Raw genomic sequence first — 7,519 nt, 5'->3', positions numbered from 1 at the left:
AAAGAGATCCCCGTGATCCGAGAGAGCCAAGGGAATCAAAGAGACATCGAAAGTATCAAACATACCAGGGGATGAGAACACGTAATCTATTCTGGATAAGATCTTATGTCTGGCTGACAGGTAGGAATAGTCTCTTGACGTGGGATTGGTTATGTGCCACATATCTGTGAGCCCAGTGTCCCTGGCCCACATTTTAAGAGCCTCAGAAGATTGTTTTTGATCATGTGTTTCGGAGGGGCCGGATCTATCCAACTTGGAGTCCCAGCATGCATTGAAGTCACCACCCACTATTAAAGCATATCCATTCAGTTCTAACATAATTTTGGTGATTGTTTTGTAGAACGCTGCATCAAATGTATTTGGAGCATATAATGCGATTAGTGCTATTTTTCTGTGAGAATATTCCACCTTTGCCATTGTTATCCTCCCCTCCATGTCCGACCATACTTCTAGGACCCTGATATCTAGATTGCATCTCGTCACTATAGCGAGTCCTTTAGTTTTACTGTTGGCAGAGGACGAGGAAATTACATGATATTGGCGGTTCGCCAACCTTGCCACGTCAGCTGACAATAAATGCGTCTCACTGAGACAAGCTATGTCCATTGTCCTTCTCTTTAACAGGCAAAGGGCACTAGTACGCTTGTGTGGTGTGTTCAGCCTCCCTGTGTTCCATATTAAAGTGTTTAATTTAGCCATGGTTGTATTTGTTTGTGTGTTTAAAAACATACCAATGCAGCAAAGGCAGAGCCGGGGAATGTCAGTCCCGAGGAGTCCATTCGGTCAGCCCCATCATTTTGGAGGAGGAACAATTACACAGACACAAAACAACAACACAGAGAACACAGAAACATGCAACAGTAAAACCCTGACCCCCCCCCCCCCTACTATTCTATCATCCAAACCCCCCCTCCCCCTTTAAATCCATCATCTATGCCCCCCCCTTCTAATCCACACATTGATCCGTCAACCATAGGGGCTGGCCTCTCATGTTTACCACCCATTTTAATCTCGCTAGTCCATCCACTAAGGATAGACCACCCTTCCTCACCCCCTGGATCCATAGATTCCCAAGGCCATCCCATTCCAGCTCCCCCTTTTATTAATATACATTAAACCCCCCCATTTGTCTTGTAGTAATGCTGTGCATTCTCCAGTTTATTCTCTGGTCAAAGTAAATAAAATAAATTGAATAAGATAACTCGAACACGGGCTTGTCCCTTTGTGAGGCTTTAGTCAGTGCTATTCTTTTTCATTTTCATCGTTTCACTGAGGTGTATTTAACACCACATGCGATACGTATCCTCAGGATGGCATCACTCTGAGGGCAAATTCTAACCTCATTATCTCTCACTAACCGAGTAGAAACCTGCACAAAAGACTCCACTGAGTCAATTGGTGTTACTCTGTGCTTTTTGAGAGAGAGAGAGACGTCTAACAGCGTTAAATCCCTATTCTTTCCAATGTGTATACGTTAAATGAGGCATTCCTAGGGGGTGATAAAAGACACTCAGACAGACAGAGAGAAAGAGAGAGAGAGAGAGAGAGAGAGAGAGAAAGAGAGAGTGAAGGAGAGTGATGGAGAGAGATGGATGAGAGATTCACTAAGATGAAAGACTCAGACAGACAGAGGAAGGGAGAGGGGGAAGAGAGATGACGAGACAGTGAGAGGTTAAAGCGTTATCTGAAACCGGGGCATGTGGGTCACAGTAAATATGCCCGGGCGGGAGACGGTGGCGAGGCAGAGAAAATTAAATGACATTGACCTCTGACCTCGACTAAGTAGGATGGCGTGAGATTAATGTCGGGCATTACAAGAATACTTCCTCTTTTGCATACATGGCTATGGCTATAGGGCAAGGCAGCGGCTCTCACCTCACGTCACTAACAAGTCAGGAAAAACAAATCGCTGCATTCGGGATAAAAAAAACAACAACTTGTATCTCAAGTGTTTTACTGGGAGCAAGGAGTTGTTTTGTTTTTGTTTTCAGTCTTGTTGACCGACTCGGGTATCAACTGTGTCAAGTGTATAATTTGTCACTAATAATATCTTTACACGTTCTGTTGATTTAAATTTTATTCATCTTCTATTGTTTTGTTCCGTTTCTGGGTAGAAGACAAGCTGTCTCTGTTGTGTCAGCGGTATCTGAGCCTGTGGTAATGTTAATGAAATGGCCAACTCCCTTGAAAATGACAGGCACTTCATATGGTTTATTGTGTGGCAAGCGAGACACTGCCAAACCGTAGCATATATCAGTCATCTGTACAGCTGGGATGAACAGATGTCATCAGATAGGCCCACAGAACATGCAAGGGAGGATGGGGTGACTTCTATAATTGTTGCATAACTAATTTATTATGCATACAATTCATACATACATAGATCGCCTGAGTGCGTTAATTACTGTCGTTTTTTAATGACTTTGGTGACCATTAGGGGTGTAATAATATTTGGATCAATAGGTCCATTCAAAGGGCATTCATTTCAGCCGATAAAGGACTTTCAGATTGTGGTCATGTCCTTCTACTACTATGGGACTATGGTATTGAATGTACTACTACTACTACTACTACTACTACTACTACTACTACTACTACTACTACTACTACTACTACTACTACTACTACTACTACTACTACTACTACTACTACTACTACTACTACTACTACCACTACTACCACTACTACTATTATCACTACTACTAGTTCAAGTTTCAAGTTTCTTTATTAGTTGTCATACAGAAGTACAGAATACTTTTATACAAAATGCGTCTTTCTGTTACACTCCAGAGACTGTGCTAGACAAAAAAAGATAAGTATAAAATAAAATAAAATAAGTATAGCAAGTATAAAATAGAAGTCACGTACGTAGGCACAAGTGTTCAGTATGTACATATGTACAATGTTCAATGCAGAGTAGAAGTAACTGAGTTACCATACAATATACTATACAATATACTAATATACAATATACTATATAGTGCAAAGCAGAAATGGGATGGGACAATTTAGATACAATTTACAGTAAGGTGTAATGAGGATATGGGTTGTAGTGCAAATTCTTTACCAATCAATATAAAGTGTGTTTAGGTGTTCTAAAGTGTGTAAGTGGGTGCTGCAGTGAGTTGTTTGTTTAAAGTGAGTGTGTGCGTGTGTGCTGTGAGTGCATTTGATGGTTGTTACATAGTGTTATTGTTCGTTGAGCATCCTGATGGCCTGGGGATAGAAGCTTCTTTGGAGTCTTTCTGTGCTTGCCATGAGACTCCGGTATCGCTTGCCTGACCGCAGCAGTTCAAAGAGGCAGTTGTTTGGGTGGCTGGAGTCTTTGATAATTCTCTTAGCCTTACCCATGCACCGCTTGTTGTAAATGTTCTGGAGAGTGGGAAGCCCCCCTCCAATTGTGCGTTCGGCTGAACGGGCCACTCTCTGTAGTCTGCTACGGTCTTGTGCGGTGCTATTCCCAAACCAGGAGGTGATATTGCCAGTCAGGATGCTCTCTATTGTACATGAGTAGAAGTTCTTAAGGATCTTCTGATTGACTTGGAACTTCCTTAGGCACCTGAGGAAGTAGAGGCGTTGTCGTGCATTCTTCACAACACTGTCAATGTGTGTGGTCCATGTCAAGTCCTCGGATATGTGGACTCCGAGGTACTTAAAACTGTTCACTCTTTCAACCGGTGCCCCGTCGATGCTGAGGGGGCTGTAGTCCCTGACCCCCAACCTCCTGAAGTCCACAATCATCTCCTGTGAGGTTTGGTTCTTTCCCCACCACGGGCTTCTTGAAGTACTGTGATGATTGGTCCGCTGCTCACCCACGCGCTCTGTTCCTTTAAGGGATTTCGGTTAATTAATTGCATTCTCCTCTCCACACGCTTCTTCCTTTAGATGCCGTTTGATTGGTGCTCCCCCAACCACACGCTTGTCAATCTCATCCCGCAGCTGTCACAGCTTGTCATTAAGCATTCCTTTTGCTTTATAAACCCTGATTCCCCATTTAGTGTTGTTGGATCGTTCTGATATATTCTCTGCATTTGCCGTTCCTTCCGTCGCCTGCTTTTCCCTGTGCTTTGCCTCCCAGGACTCTCGAGGAGTATTCCGTTTGGACAACCCGTTCCCCGTTACGAAGCGCTCGCCCTGTTTGATCTGCTCGCTTCACGCACAGCGCTCTGGTGAGTTTTTGCAAGACAGTCTTTGGACTCAATCATTTTTCGTGTGTGTAAACACTGAAGAGATCCTGTTTTTCGTTCAGACTGTCTCTCACCCTTTTTGCCTGTTTTGGATATTCATTGGGATTCATTATTGTTTGGACATTGCTCACTGTGTGTCTCACACCGAAGATTCTATCACTTGGATTATTTGTTGGGACATTGCTCACTGTGTGTTTTCACACCGAAGATTCTGTCACTTGGATTATCTGTTTGGGACAAGTCACTTCACCTGTCACCTGTCAGTTCCCAACTGTTCACTGAGCTAACCCGCTCTCTCTCTCTCCCTGTTCCGCTACCACCTCGGAGTACTGCCGGGAGGATTCTGCAGAGCGGCTCTGACGTCACGGACAGATTCCTCAAAACGAACCCCCCCGGGAGAAGTTGCAGAGCAGCAACATTCCTCACATGCTTGTTTCCCAGTTTGTTCCTGTTCTCAACCAAGTTCTTTCTGTTACTCTGTAAAATAAACAAGCCCTAGATTTTGGCTAACTCTGAAACTACTCTCTCTGTGCCGTTTGCGTTTGGGGTCGGTGTCAAACCATAACATCTCCTTTGTTTTGCTGACGTTCAGGGAGAGGCTGTTCTCTTGACACCATCCCGCTAGGACCTTGACCTCTTCCAGGTAGGCCCTCTCGTCGTTTGCAGAGATCAGGCCCACCACTATTGTGTCGTCAGCAAATTTGATGATTGTGTTGTTGTTCCGCTGTGCCACACAGTCATGTGTGTACAGGGAGTAGAGGAGGGGACTCAGAACACAGCCCTGGGGGGCCCCTATGTTGAGAGTGATGGATGAGGAGGTGCAGTTGCCTGCTCTCACCACCTGGGGTCTGCCCGTCAGGAAGTCCAAGACCCACTGGCAGAGGTCATAGTTCAAGCCCAGAGCTTGGCTATGAGTTTGGAGGAGACTATGGTATTGAATGCTACTACTACTACTACTACTACTACTACTACTACTACTACTACTACTACTACTACTACTACTACTACTACTACTACTACTACTACTACTACTACTACTACTACTACTACTACTACTACTACTACTACTACTACTTCCTTATCTTCATTGGGGAAAGTAAAATGTAAAATTTAGGATTCATGGTGTTTCTTATTGTATTTGTATTTGTATTTATTGGTTTAAAATACAGAGACAGTGCATATTAAGGAACATTTGACTGTAAATATGCCAGTTTAGCCAAATTGGCAAATTTTCAACTGTAGTCTCTGGGGCAGGTGACATGAGCACAACAATAATTAAAACATAGTACAATAATTAAAACACAGTAGGAATCAGTATAGGTTACAATACACTAAAATACATACAAATAAATACATTAAAATACATTACAATACAACCCCTCAGTTAATATGGTCACACACTTGACCATCTCTCAACCATGATTTTAAGTTAGTTTTAAATTAAATGTAACTTTGATACTCCCTGAGCCGTGTTGGCAGACTGTTCCAGGTGTGGGCTGCTCTCACGGAAGATATTGTGGATTTATTGTGATGTTACTTGTTGATCTGTGACTTGTTGTGATTTTGGGCTATACAAATACATTTGACTTGACTTGACTGAGCTGTGGGGCTGAGCTGTGGGGCTGAGCATAATCTGACCACTCAGGCTGCGTTACAGGACTGTGGTGGGTTCCAGTTAGTTCAACATGGAGATCCCCCAGTAGGGCCGTCCAAACCAAACAGCAGTCCTCTCTGTGGGGGTGTAGAGGAGTGTGAAGGTGGGAAATTAACTTGCCCAGAGAGAGAGAGAGAGAGAGAGAGAGAGAGAGAGAGAGAGAGAGAGAGAGAGAGAGAGAGGGTTGTGGGGCACAACGGCTGAAAAGCTGGTTCTCTTCTAGAGTGTGTGTGTGAGTGAGTCCTGCAGTCATGCATTAATTTGTGCGTGTGGGTATTTGTGAATGTGTGTATTTGTGTGTTTCTGTGTGTGTGTGTGTGTGTGTGTGTGTGTGTGTGTGTGTGTGTGTGTGTGTGTGTGTGTGTGTGTGTGTGTGTGTGGGTGGCACAAGAGTTGAGGGAGGGCTGGTTCTGGAAATGCTCCATATTTAACACCTTCAAATGCTGTGGGATTGAAACACTGTAGTTCCAGGGGTTTGCATTAGTGGGGGTCTGAGACGCCCGTGTGTCTGTGTGTGTGTGTGTGTGTGTGTGTGTGTGTGTGTGTGTGTGTGTGTGTGTGTGTGTGTGTGTGTGTGTGTGTGTGTGTGTGTGTGCATGTGCGTGTGTGTGTGTGTGTGTGTGTGTGTGTGTGTGTGTGTGTGGGCGTTGGGGGAGGCTGGGGTGGGAAGGGCATGGGCTAAACGTCTAAACTGGAAGCCGATATTTTCCTGCTTTGACCCGGGACGTGCGTGTAGAGGGGATGTTCTCGGCCAATGAAAAGAGGGGCAGGAACGTGTGAAGAGTTAGGTTTGTGGATGGGTAGGTTAGGGGCATGTGTATTTGTGAACGCTATGGTCCCGTGTGGCATTAACACCGCGAGTATTAAGGGATCGTTTCCACCGCCGGCGTCTCCCTGTTTCTAAAAACGTGTTCCCTCATATCGCCGCGCCTTGGTATCCAGGCATCCAGCCCGCGGCATTTGTCAGTATGTCATCTACACCCCTCCTACTACTACTACTACTACTACTACTACTACTACTACTACTACTACTACTACTACTACTACTACTACTACTACTACTACTACTACTACTACTACTACTACTACTACTACTACTACTACTACTACTACTACTACTACTACTACTACTACTACTACTACTACTACTACTACTACTACTACTACTACTACTCCTACTACTACTACTACTACTACTACTACTATCACGCTGCATTTTGGTAGGTGTCAGTACGTCGTCCGCTCCCCCCCTGTCTTCGTCTTTCTTTACGGCCGCTGTAAGCGAGCTCGCCGTGTACCGCGGTACCTCTGGTATATTTTACGGCCGGACAAACACCGGGTCAGACCGTAACGCGCGGGAGGTCACTCGGCCTCGGCATCGCGGGGACCCGCCGTCGTTCTTTCTTTCTTTTTAAGGGTGTTTTTTTTTAACACTCTCAGGATCCCGCTTTGCGAGGAGACAGAAAAGCTGAAACTCAACCACAGTCACGGTTCAACCCTCCACTGAGGCCGCGACGCTCTCGCCAAAATTATTATCTAAATCATGGGCCGCGTTGTCATACGGCTCCGGGGTCTCTCTCTCTCCTCTCTCTCTCTCTCTCTCTCTCTCTCTCTCTCTCCTCTCTCTCTCTCTCCCTTCTCTCTCTCTCCCTCTCGCTCTCTCCCTACCTCCACCTCT

This window comes from Notolepis coatsorum, assembly GCF_963971535.1.
Source record: "Notolepis coatsorum genome assembly, chromosome: 9".
Lineage (NCBI taxonomy): Eukaryota > Metazoa > Chordata > Actinopteri > Aulopiformes > Paralepididae > Notolepis > Notolepis coatsorum.
This window is presented reverse-complemented; position numbering follows the sequence as displayed.